The sequence below is a fragment of the Pleurodeles waltl genome, chromosome 12, assembly GCF_031143425.1.
Source record: "Pleurodeles waltl isolate 20211129_DDA chromosome 12, aPleWal1.hap1.20221129, whole genome shotgun sequence".
In the NCBI taxonomy this organism is placed as follows: domain Eukaryota; kingdom Metazoa; phylum Chordata; class Amphibia; order Caudata; family Salamandridae; genus Pleurodeles; species Pleurodeles waltl.
In genome coordinates, this window is record NC_090451.1 from 279,012,839 (window position 1) to 279,026,466 (window position 13,628).

The following is a 13,628-nucleotide window of genomic DNA, read 5'->3' on the forward strand; positions in this document are numbered from 1 at the left end:
TCTCACACACACCATCGATTTTGTGACTGTCTACGTATGCTAGTGTTTTAGAGCAACAGTTTAGCCAATAGCAGAGATGGCATCTTGATGGATGACTGCTACCATCACTCGGGTTATAGAGGACAGCTCTGACATAGGATCAGAGACTGAGACATCAGATACTGAGACAGCATCTGAGGGATAGGACAATGGCGCAGACCCTGGGAGTGATTTTTCAGTCGGAGGAGTCCCATTCGATAACTCCTCTTCCAGTAAATTATGAGGGAGGTGATGAGGACAGTCCTGCTGTCCCTTCGCAAGCAGTCTGTGCAACTGGGTAATAGTGGGTTAGCCCAACTCAGAGAGAAGGTGAATGCAGCGGCAAGCAGAGAGAGAGAGTGCTCTCTTGGGAGCTCCCCAATTTAGTTCAGCCCCAAATTCCACCGCCCAAATCGTATTGTGGAGACATCAAAATTATCTATTGCAAAACAAACTGGTTTTGTAAGGCAGGCACCTGTGTTTTTGGTCCTGGTTTCGGCGGCCATATAGAGAAACACACTAAACCCAAACATTTCTGGAAACTAGACATTCAGGGGAGTCCACAGAGGTGTGACTTGTGTGGATTCCCCAAAGATTTCTTACCCAGAATACCCTGCAAAGCTGAAATGTTGAATAAAAACTCTATTTTTCTCGCATTCTGTCACACAAGCTACAGGAATATGCTGGGATCCACAAAATTCCTACCACCCAGTGATTCCTCACCTGTCGTGATAAAAACACTACCCCACTTGAGTGCCTACACCTAGTGCCTGCGTCAGGAATGGATCACCCCAGGGTCAACAGCTGCCTCATGTAAGGACCAACATTGACCGTTGTGTGATCTATTCCTGTCGCGGGCACCAGGCCTACCCACACAAGTGAGGTACCATTTTTATCGGGAGACTTGGGGGAACACTGGGTGGAAGGAAATTTGTGGCTCCTCTCAGATTCCAGCACTTTCTGTCACCGAAATGTGAGGAAAATGTGTTTTTTTAGCCAAATTTTGAGGTTTGCAAAGGATTCTGGGTAACAGAACCTGGTCAGAGCCCCACAAGTCACCCCATCTTGGATTCCCCTAGGTCTCTAGTTTTCAAAAATGCACAGGTTTGGTAGGTTTCCCTAGGTGCCGGCTGAGCTAGAGGCCAAAATCTACAGTAGGCACTTTGCAAAAAACACCTCTGTTTTCTGTGAAAAAATGTGATGTGTCCACGTTGTGTTTTGGGCCATTTCCATTCGTGGGCGCTGGGTCTACCCACGCAAGTGAGGCACCATTTTTATCGGGAGACTTGGGGGAACGCTGGGTGGAAGGAAATTTTTGGCTCCTCTCAGATTCCAGAACTTTCTGTCACCGAAATGTGAGGAAAATGTTTTTTTTTAGCCAAATTATGAGGTTTGCAAAGGATTCTGGGTAACAGAACCTGGTCAGAGCCCCACAAGTCACCCCATCTTGGATTCCCCTAGGTCTCTAGTTTTCAAAAATGTGCTGGTTAGCTAGGTTTCCCCAGGTGCTGGCTGAGCTGGAGGCCACAATCCACAGGTAGGCACTTTGTAAAAAACACCTCTGTTTTCTGTGAAAAAATGTGATGTGTCCACGTTGTGTTTTGGGCCATTTCCATTCGTGGGCGCTAGGCCTACCCACGCAAGTGAGGTACCATTTTTATCGGGAGACTTGGGGGAATGCTGGGTGGAAGGAAATTTGTGACTCCTGTCAGATTCCAGAACTTTCTGTCGCCGAAATGTGAGGAGAAGTGTTTTTTTGGCCAAATTTTGAGGTTTGCAAAGGATTCTGGGTAACAGAACCTGGTCAGTGCCCCACAAGTCACCCCATCTTCGATTCCCCTAGGTCTCTAGTTTTCAAAAATGCACAGGTTTGGTAGCTTTCCCTAGGTGCCGGCTGAGCTAGAGGCCAAAATCTACAGGTAGGCACTCTGCAAAAAACACCTCTGTTTTCTGTGAAAACTGTGTAACGGTATATTGCTTTAAAAAATCTGACATTGCATGAGAAAGTTACAGAGTAAAACGTGGAGAAAAATGGCTGTTTTTTTCAGCTCACTTTCAATATTTTTTTATTTCAGCTGTTATTTTCTGTAGGAAAACCTTGTTGGATCTACACAAATGACCCCTTGCTGAATTCAGAATTCTGTCTACTTTTTAGAAATGTTTAGCTTTCCGGGATCCAGCATTGGTTTTACACCCATTCCTGTCACTAACTGGAAGGAGGCTGAAAGCACCAAAAATAGTAAAAACGGGGTATGTCCCAGTAAAATGTTAAAATTGTGTTGAAAAATGTGGTTTTCTGATTCAAGTCTGCCCGTTCCTGAAAGGTGGGAAGCTGGTGATTTTAGCACCAGAAAACCTTTGTTGATGCCATTTTCAGGGAAAAAACCACAAGCCTTCTTCAGCAGCCCTTTTTTCCCATTTTTTTGAAAAAAACTAAATTTTCACTGTATTTTGGCTAATTTCTTGGTCTCCTCCAGGGGAAACCACAAACTCTGGGTACCATTAGAATCCCTAGGATGTTGGAAAAAAAGGACGCAAATTTGGCGTGGATGGCTTATGTGGACACAAAGTTATGAAGGCCTAAGCGCGAACTACCCCAAATAGCCAAAAAAGGGCTCAGCACTGGGGGGGGGGGGAAAGGCCCAGCAGCTAAGAGGTTAATACTTACAGGTCTTCAATCTCTTCAGAACATATCAGAGTGGATGGAAGGCCCATTGGTGAACACCCATCAGTTTGTCGACTTTTAAAGGGAGTACGTTTTGCTAAGCCTCCAGTTCCCAAATACAATGTTATGTGGGATGTTAACTCAGTATTTCACTTATTTCTAGCACGGATAATGCTGATTTATCACTGAAACATTTGTCTGCCAAATTGACTATGCTCTTGTGTTTAGTCTCTATTAAACATGTATCCGATGTTAAGGCTCTGGATGTTTCCTCCTTGTGTTTAGATGTCTATTTTCACATCAGTAGGCGTACCAAAAATAATTTATCTGCTGTACATTACCCCTTTTTTCCCTCTCCACCTAAATTGTGTATTGGTAATTGTTTGAAAACTTACATTTCTCGAACTGTAGATCTCAGAATTTCCTCCTCTTCCCAATTACTTACTTCCTTTGAGAAACCCCATAAGCCCGTCTCGGCTCCCATCTTGGCTCATTGGGTTAAATGGCTCACCCTGGCTGGTGTCTCTACCCTTTCTTATGGCGCCCATTCAGTGAGAGGGGCTGCAGCCTCTCGAGCCTTTTGGGCAGGGGCTAGTTAACATGATATTCTCAGATCTGCAGATTGTTAACGTTAGTACGTTTAGAACTTTTTATTGTAAACCTGTTGTTCATCCATTGGGTACTGTTATTTCGTTGCTTTAAACAAGCATAATATGAGCCTCCGGTCTTGTAATAAAGTCTAGCCTTTCAGACTCCAAGGCTAGGAAAATCTCAATTTTCAGAGGCCTTTGGTGCAATGGTGGACAACTCAATGAATGTGAGCAAAGGTGGCAAAAAATGCAATCTTTATTAGTGTATTGAAAATCAGGTCCTTATAAATAATACAGTCCATAAAAATAAGTGATATTATGAAACAAACCGTACATTTCTCAAAAATAGCAAGCCTCATTTAAAAATTGTAATGCCAATACAAAGATTAAAAACAGATCATTATTTTGCCTTGTAAAAAGATGGAGGGAGGTTCCAAAGAAAACAAATAAAGACATCAGAAATATTTCATGCACCGTCCTTACTGTTATTTTGCATGCCATAGCTTATTGTTATTTTGCATACCATGTCACCTCAGTTTGGACCTAGCTGGACCCAAACGGAGGTGACATGGTGTGCAAAATAACAATGGATTGGGATGCAGCCAGAGTAATTACCAGTGGCTGAGAATAATTCAAGCATTCCATCCATCACTTTTTTTGTATAATTTAGTATGTTCCCCTAAGTGGGACGGTCATGCCCAGCTTTGGGACCTTTGCACACTGTGTCACTAGAACCAAGCTGTACCTGGCTGATGACCCCATAACTAGGTCAAAACTGGTCCTGGGTTGCTTGTGTTCTGGTTCAGGGTGGACCTGGGTTGGCAGTTCGGACTGACCTGTTCTGACTGGAGCAGGGTCAAGACTGATTTGCATATGGCTGGGGCCAAGCTGAGGTGTCAAGGGGTGAAATATAATGATGGATTGGGACGCAGCCTGAGTAATTACCAGTGGCTGAGATTAATTCAAGCATTCCAGCCATCTCTTTTTTGTATACTTCATATTTATTTGGGGCACACATCTTAAAACAAATAGGCAAACCTAGTGACATTGTGGTAGAGAGAAGGCAACCAGAACCTGCTTCTGATTAGATCTTCAGTAACTCTTCTTCCTCTTCGTCTAGAGATTAAGGAATCATGACACAAATTAAGTTTTAAACTTTGTGAATGCTTCAAATGAATAAGACGTGTGTTTTGAACAAAAATCAGACCATTCGTATTCTTTACCAAAAATCAAGGATAGTGTTTGTCTAGGTGATGAATATTAAGGCCTTTGATTTCTTGGGTGATAGTCTTGAAAAATTTAGCAGCAATTGATAAAATGAAGGCCTGAGGAGCAAAGATCTTGTCAATCGTCTTGGAAGTCTCTGATTCAGAATAACATCTAGACAGGGAATCATCAACAACATTTTCTGAACCGGGACTGTAGGCTAGAAAAAAATATCAAATTGTTGAAAAAAGAATGCTTAGTGGGCTTGTCTACTATTCTGACATTCAGCCTATCAGAGAACTTGAATATTTCTATGGTCAGTGCAGATAGTAACTCTGAATTGGGCTGTGAGTAAAAAATATCTCCACTCTATAAAGGCTGACTTGGTAGCAAGTAGTCCTTTTTCCAAAACAGAATAATTTCTTTCTGCTGTAGAGAATTTGTGAGAGAAGGTGATGATAGGGTGTTCTTCACCATGTTGCCTGTGCTGAATCAAGACAGCTTCCATAGCTTGGTCAAAGGTATCCGACTCAGGAATGAGAGGCTTCAAGGCATTGGGTTGTTGAAAGACAGGAGATCAAATGAAATCTTCCTTAAGCCTTGCGAAGGCCGCAGTGGCACTATCATTCCATTGAAAGATCTTCTTTTTTAGTAGACCAGTGTTGGAAGAGACTAATTTGAAGGAATTTCTGATTAATTTCCGATAGTAATTCACTAGACCTAAAAGGTTTGAGTTTCCTTTACCAAAGGTATGGGCCAGCTAAGAATGGTTTGAACTTTCCAGGAGTACATTGCTATACCTTCTGAGGGAAGCACATAGCCTAAATATTCTTCTGAATCGTACCCAAAAAGGCATTTCTCAGGTTTAGCAACTTATTCTCTTTTAGATGCTGAAGTTTTGTTCGTGATGGGCTGAGTGGTCTAGTGGTTCTTTAGAAAAAATGAGAATGTCATCTAAATAGACAACCACAGTCTGCAGAATTAGGTCAGAAAATATGGCTTTCATAAAGCGTGGAAGACAGCTGAAGCATTGCAGAGGCCAAATGCTTTTATCCAATATTCATAAAGCCCAAAAGGTGTTCTAAAAGCTGGCTTCTGCTAGTTACCCAACTGAATTTTAGGCTCCTCTTAGCTATAATTTAGAGAATATTTCATCCTCTTGTACCACTTTGAGAATATCAGAAATGAGAGGCAGGGGATAACGATTCTTTAAAGTTACTACATTTAAACCCCTGTAGTCCTGTACTCAAGCTTGCATCACGAGGTCCTGAATCGAAAATCCCCATCACACACTGCCAGGGAAGCCGCTGACTGCTCTGAAGTCATGCTATTTGGTGACCAAGTCCTGAGAGGGTCCCTGTTTTTTTCTTTTTATTGTAGTTTAATTTAAGGCAAAGAGTGGATCCTTCCTATACCAGATCTCGAAGTATTTTGTGCCAGATAGTATCAGTGCATTGCTTTAGTTGGGATAATAGGCATAGCCCTCATCAAATAAAGGGAACGTGAATACATGACACAAATCAATTAAAGCTGTGTAATGGTTCCAGGTGGCTAAATGGAGTGACTGTATCCACCCAAACTGAGGTCTAGCTGGAGCAGCAACTGAGCATGGCCCAAGGTCGGCATAAAGGTACCCGTAGTGTTCTACTTCATTACATGTCCATATTGACTGGAACCCTATCACTCATCCAAAAAACACTCATTGTTGAAGTTGTGTCGCAATGCTGATGCCCTACAATCACTTGTATTTAGCAGAGTGTAAAATTCTGATCGGAATAATGCCACAATGTAGATAAGTGGAGAAGCTTTATGAAGGTTGGAACATATAATAAAGTGTGTGAGCTAATGTTCTTGGGCTTCCTTTCATTTCTGGACATGCAAAATGTTTCCTAATACATTGTCCTGGCACTTCTCATCTGAGTCAGAAATCGACATGGAACCAAACAAGTGCTACCAGAGCAGAACCCCTCTAACTGTGTAGGTGTATCTGCCTGATTGCTGGAAATTCAGGTAGGTTTACCAAATGCAAAATGGAAACCCTTGCCAGCCCCAGTTTACCCTACTCGTCTGAACTGTGAGGTACAACAGCCACCTTATTATGACATGCATTTGGCATCTCAACTGAGTCTTAAGACTTTGGAGATGGGAAAATCCACTGCCCTCCAATGACTATTGTGTGCCCTGTACCTCCAATAACTAATGTGTCTCCCCACTAACCATACCATATTCCACCTGCCCATGCTCAGCTACATGGCCTGTGCAGTTTAAGGCGTTCTGTGCCAATAATTCCCTTTCTTTGTTTCCTTTAAAAACATATTACTCATCTCCTTCTATTGACATGTCCTATGTACTGTACTGGAGAGTGACCCGAATATTAACAGCACTGCCTGGGCCATGATTAATAGGGCGTTGGTAAGTGCATTAGTGTATTATGGGTTTCCAAACCCTAGTATCACAAATTGGGTGACCCTTGTTTAGAATTAAACGTTGAAGGTGTGCCTGGTTATGAATTGTGGGTGAAGTTATGGCTGTGGATACTCAGCCACGGATTCATATTGAAATAAACTCCCCATCTTTAGTAAGGATTGAGTGGCATGACACGATCCACATGTATGTGACTCTCTTCTGCTCCGATTACCGTGTTCCAATCCAGTGATGCAGCTCAAGGTGTTTTCCTTATGCATTACCTTGCCCAGAGGCCTGCATCCCATTCTGGGTGTCGGCAGGGCCAGTGGAATAATGTTGCAGGAAAGGAACACATTATATGGCGGAGTTGACTAAATTATGCGGTCAGAATAATCAAATGATATGTTGTAATTCAGTACATATAGGGGGTCATTCTGACCCTGGCGGCCGGTGACCGCCAGGGTCACCGACCACGGGAGCACTGCCAACAGGCTGGCGGTGCTCCCTCGAGCATTCTGACCGCGGCGGTTCAGCCGCGGTCAGAAACGGAAAGTCGGCGGTCTCCCGCCGACTTTCCGCTGCTCGGGTGAATCCTCCATTGCTGCGGAGCGCGCTCCGCAGCCATGGGGATTCTGACACCCCCTACCGCCATCCTGTTCCTGGCGGGTCTCCCGCCAGGAACAGGATGGCGGTAGGGGGTGCCGCGGGGCCCCTGGGGGCCCCTGCAGTGCCCATGCCCATGGCATGGGCACTGCAGGGGCCCCCGTAAGAGGGCCCCACTGTGTATTTCAGTGTCTGCAAAGCAGACACTGAAATACGCGACGGGTGCAACTGCACCCGTCGCACCTTCCCACTACGCCGGCTCCATTCGGAGCCGGCGTCCTCGTGGGAAGGTAGATTTGCCCTGGGCTGGCGGGCGGCCTTTTGGCGGCCGCCCGCCAGCCCAGGGCAAATCTCAAAATACCCTCAGCGGTCTTGTGACCGCGGAGCGGTATTTTGACGGGGGAACATTGGCGGGCGGCCTCTGCCGCCCGCCAATGTTAGAATGACCCCCATATTTTGAGAATTATTTCATTATTTTGTCATTTTTATCCTTTTTAACACTTTCTTTGCAAAGTTCTCACCTCAATAGTAGGATCCCCCTAAAAGATGACCGATCAACCTATGGGAATGGCCTTCTACTAAGCGGCAACGCATGGTGCTGCATTTTTCATACCTTTTGATCCGTATGAGTCCATTTTTTAATTAGTCTGAAAAAGATGCCGCAGATGATGGATTATCTGACTAATGAGACACGCCCATAATTATGTAAAAAATGCTGCTTTATCGCCTAGAGCCAGTGGGCCTGGGTATAAGAGAAGATGGTCATGTGATCCGGCTGTAAACCAACTTATGTATAGGTGGGCAGTGTTGGGAGTTAACATTAAGGGCCTGATTACAACTTTGGAGGACGGTGTTAATCCGTCCCAAATGTGACAGATATACCACCTACCGTATTATGAGTTCCATAGGATATAATGGACTCGTAATACGATAGGTGGTATATCCGTCACATTTGGGACGGATTAACACCGTCCTCCAAAGTTGTAATCAGGCCCTAAGTGTTAATTATTTAAGCACATGTTTAATTTGGCTACTAGCCTGTGAGTAAGCAATGATATGACAAAGTTAGCAAATATAGAGATGCCATAGGTGGTCTGCTCTGCTGTAATCTGGTGTTCTAGCATTGGTGAAGGCAATTACTGCTTTGGGTTAACCTGTCTGCGGGTATGTACGGCTGGAATATAGTAGAGTGTCTAAACTCTTGCCCTGTCCTAGTGGATGCAGTGTGCTGTGCATTCTTTTGAGATAATCTGACAGGAGCCAGCTTTTAGACTTCAATAGACTATCCTTTGGAAAGTAAAAAACAGACTGGAAACTTGTTTAATGAGTATCAATAAGCAAGCTTCCAAGTAAAGTCTAACCTAAAGTCCAAACTCGCTGTAGACCATGTGACAACCCTTTGAGATACATTTCAACTAAAGCATGATCAGATAATCCCCAGAGGGGAATGTAGGAACCTTCTATTTAATCAAATTCAGCCCCGAAATGAATAGTAATCAAACCTCAAGTGACATTTATGCAGTTGCACTGCTACCAGGAAGGGATGAGGGGGTTGGGGGTGGGGGGACACCACGCAGAGCAGGGGGCACAGGTGGAGCAGTTAAAAACCTTTTTTTATTAAACTTACCTGCCCCTCCGTGATACGCCGCTCAGCTTCAGCCACCTCATCTTCTCTCCACCAATTGCGATGCTTCTTTCATGCTGTTACAGAAACGCCACTCAGGGGGCAATTGGGGCACTGCGCTTGGTCTCCACCCGACTGTAAAATTCAGCCGGTTGGAGAGTTTGTAAGTGCACATGTCAGTTTGGCTGGCCTCAGCCGGCCGGCCGGCCAAACTGACATGCGTACTTAAAAGTGTACATGCCACTCCTCCTCCAATTGACGTGGAGGAGGCTGGCCCGCCCTGCCCTAAAAAGGCATAAAAATAACATGATAATGAAATACTTTTATTATCCCTTTATTTTTCTGCTTTTTTTTTCAGTGGGGCAACGCTCCTCCATTCATGTGAGGCTGAATAATGTGTCTACTGTTTCTTGCTTGTGTGAGTATGCTGCCACATATCTCTCAGTCCCAAATAAGTCACCCATTTAAGTGGGTCCAATGATCTGGTGGTTTCAGCTAGTATTTCTACATCAAGGGTTGCATTCATAATGCCATTAAAATCTCCTCCTAATACCAGCATGCCCATAGGGGATTAGAGCAACGCTTCTGACAGCACCCATAGAGGCCTACCAACCAAGATGGGGTGTATGTAAACACTACCAGTAGTCCATATGGATCCTGCTAATGCACCTTTGAAGATGACAAACTTACTTATGTCATCCAAAACCACCAAGGGCAATGATTTATGCAGTATAATAGCAGTCTCCTAAGCACCCTAGCAAACCCCAAATCGAACACTCAGGTATATCTGCTTTGACCTAGAAAAACTACACCTACGCCCAGTAAATGTGCTTCTTGCAATAACAGTTTTTCAGGGGAGAGACGTCTGGCGTAGGCGTAATCGCCCCCCACTTAATTTTGTCAAGTTTACCATTCACAATTCAAGTCATCAATTTAGAACATCTGTGAGTCCAACAGACTGACATGATCTAACTTACATCTGTTTGTTATTGGCTTGTCTGGAACTCCATCCATTGCTTTGGGTAACCTAGTTATCCCTCTTTTAACAACCCTTCAACTCACATCCACCCCACACTTCCAGCCTAGAAGTGTCTGTTGCCCAATAAAACTCATCCCTAATCTAGAAATCAACAGACTGCTGATCTGTGTAGTTTCACCTCCAGCCTTGCTGAAACACTTGGCATCCATTTCAAAATATAATGTTATCTAATGTAGTTCCTTCTTTCCTCCTTCCTTCCTGTGTTAGTACAAGATTCCTTCTTATTTATATTGTTTGTTTTAATGTTATTTTTTTAAGGGAAGAAGGTGTGCTATGGTCTTTCTTTTTTAGGTCAGGTGCCCAAGCGCTCTGACCTCTTTGTAAGTATTGCAGGCTTTTAACCACACCCAATTCACGCCCATCACTTTAATTCGTTTATGGGCACCGACCCTGTTACTGGGATAATTGCACGATTGCCAATGTACTTCAGTGTGGGCGAACTTCTTTTTTCTTATGTCTGCACTTCTTGGCTGCGATGGCACTCACAGCGCTCAGAGCGAGAACTCGATCAGCAGTATCATTTTTACATTATATGCATTCTGATCTCCTTAGTACATGTTCTTTGCAGCAGGCATATTAACCCTGTACACTACCTTATGGTGACTCCAAGCTTCCACTAGACAAAAGTACATTCTCTTTCAAGAAAGAACATAAATCGCCAGAGTTATTTTGACATTTTTACATTACATGCACTTTGTGATTTGCCTAGTGCACATCCTTTGCAGAAGGCTCATACCACTAGACAAAAGTACGTTCTCTCTCCAGAAAGAACATTGATCGCCAGAGTTATTTTGACATTTGTACATTACAAGCACTTTCTGATCTGCCTAGTACAGGTTCTTTGCAGCAGGCTCAAACTTCACAGACTCAAACATGTGTAGTTCATCTAGTCAGGTTTCTGGTTTGTACTTGCAGCTTCTGTCACTTTATGAAAGCAGATCAGAGTGCATATAATGTAAAAATGTCAAAATAGTTGGTGATGAATGTTCTTTCTGGAGAGAGTATGGCTTTGTATTTCTGACTCCGGGTCATATCTCGAATATGAAGTCACTCGAGGTCTCTGCTACGTGTCCTTGTGACCCTTTGTTTTGTACCCACTCTACCCCATGTTTCTGACTCCACAAAGACCTCATTTCCCACACTGGACACAGTGACACTCGCCTACAGCTTGTCAAGGCATGACGGGGGACGGTGCTCTCAACACACCTCAGGACCTGGAAAGAAAATGCTTTAGAATGTGCCTGAAAGTGCTAGCTCTAAAAAAAAACAAATACATAAATATTCACCATGCATGCATTATCCGAGAAGGTAATCTGGTAACCTACAGATCACTCAAATAAAAGCCAAAAGCAAAAATGAAATGACTCTTATAAGGTAACAGTGTAAACAATGTGAGCAGCGCTCCAATACCACTGATCAAGTTCGCATTCTGAACCATGTGAGCACCATGGAAACCACAGAGCGCAGACAAAAGAAAAAAGTAGTTCGCCCACACTGAAGTTTAATGGCAATTGTGCAATAATCCATGTAACAGGGTCAGTCTGCAAGGCGGTAACAAAACTGCCCCAAGGCGGGACAAAGGTAAAGCATTTATCAATTACATCAAGTGGTTTTTGAAAGGCAAGCCCTCAAAAGAATGAAAATGATGGGTGTGAGGTTGGCGTGATTAAAAGCCCACAATAGTTACAACAGGTCAAAGCACTTGTGCACTCAACCTAAAAAATATAGTCATGTTGAATCCCGGCTTGAACCGCTTTCTATACTGGCTCAGGATGTGATTTCCAAGATTGTAACTTCATGGGTACATTCTTGTCTGACAAAGATTTTATCTCAGTGGTAACAGGGGGCAGGGAGGCACACGGGGGATTATTAATGAAAAAAAAACTTACCTGACTCATCGCTTCCGCCTCTGTAACAACCGCGCTTCTCCTCTCCTGCAGGCACAGGCTCCCATCCTGCCCTGCGGCCAGTCCTGACGCTGCTCAGAGCAGCAGCAAGATTGGCTGGGAGAGCCCAGCTAGGGCGCTCCCAGACAGACTGGGAGCCTGTGCCTCCTCTTCCCAGCTCGGCAACACAGTTGCTGGGCTGGAGAGACCCTACTGCGCATGTGTGTTTGGCCGGCCTGAGATGGCCGGCCCAACATACATGCTCAGTGAGGGGGAGTGCTATGCACTCCCCCTCAGTGCTCGTAAGCACCTGTGGCCCCAACCCATTTTCTAAAAACGATAATAAACATAGTTTATTATCGTGTTTAGCAAAAAGTTTGCAGCAGCTGCTGCTGGCTGGGGGGGCGACGCTCCTCCACCCTATGGAGGAGCCGCCCCTGCAAATAACCATATTGTTTTGCTATTAACCAAATGATTTGTAAAGTCAGCATCTGTTTCAAATCTGGTTGCTTTCAGTCCCTAATTGTACTTTACTGTAGCAATAAAACAGTATCCTCTGCTGGCCACTGTTATTGGGTGGAATCACTCATTTCAATTGTAAAGACACGAAAAGCGCGGCAGCAGTCAGAATGGTGCTCAGAAACAAAGGTTGCTATCTGTACTTGCAACAATTTACACAAAAAAAACGCTTAAATATGACAGGAGAAACACAGTTAAATCTCTTTGTTACATACACTGAAAATGTACATAACACAATCGCAAACACTAGAACAAGGAAGGAAAAAGGTATTAAAAAAAAAAAGCACTTTCAGTGTGCAGTGGGTGTGCACATCACCTGCTGAAATCGATGCTGAAAGTCCATTGGCCCTACTGTCAGGCAAGCGCATATCTCTGTAAGGAAGTTGACCATCACAGCCTAACAAGTTCTAGAGGGGCGGCAAATATAAAATGTCATTAAAGAAAGAGCTCTAAACCCAAACAGTAAAGCTTATGCATTTCCAAAACCTAACCGGTGCCTTTTGCTGTAAGCGTATTTAACACAGGGCAATAGCCATTTAAAATATATTTAATTTTTAACACTTGAACCATCCATTCACATATCACTTCACACACAATCTACAGAACATTCACTGTAACGCACAGCATGTTTCCGGCCTGTGGGGCATGCAGAACAACCGTTTACTGACAATAGGTGCTGCTTGAGGCATAACAACAGAGGGGCGGGTGAGGAGATGGTGTGGAAACAGGGTGTGACAGAGGCCGGCAGTGAGAACTAATCAAGAATGGGACACAGCGAGAAACAAATAATCCAGGGATAATGAACTCTGTCCATGTGGGTCAGTACATAAACCCCTTCAGTCAGCCCATTCCCGTAATATAAGTAGCACATGACTCTTTTATTGTTTTGGGAAATATTGGCCGCAGTTTATTTACAATTGATTTACAACCTGTTTGCCCTGCTTTTATGAGGGCCATAAATCATTCCGTCATTTCCAGTGAATGTGTAACATGGGGGTAATGCATTTGTCATAAATATTCTTTCACCCATGAGGTTAAACAGACCTTGGGTTATTCTTACATTGTTAAGGTT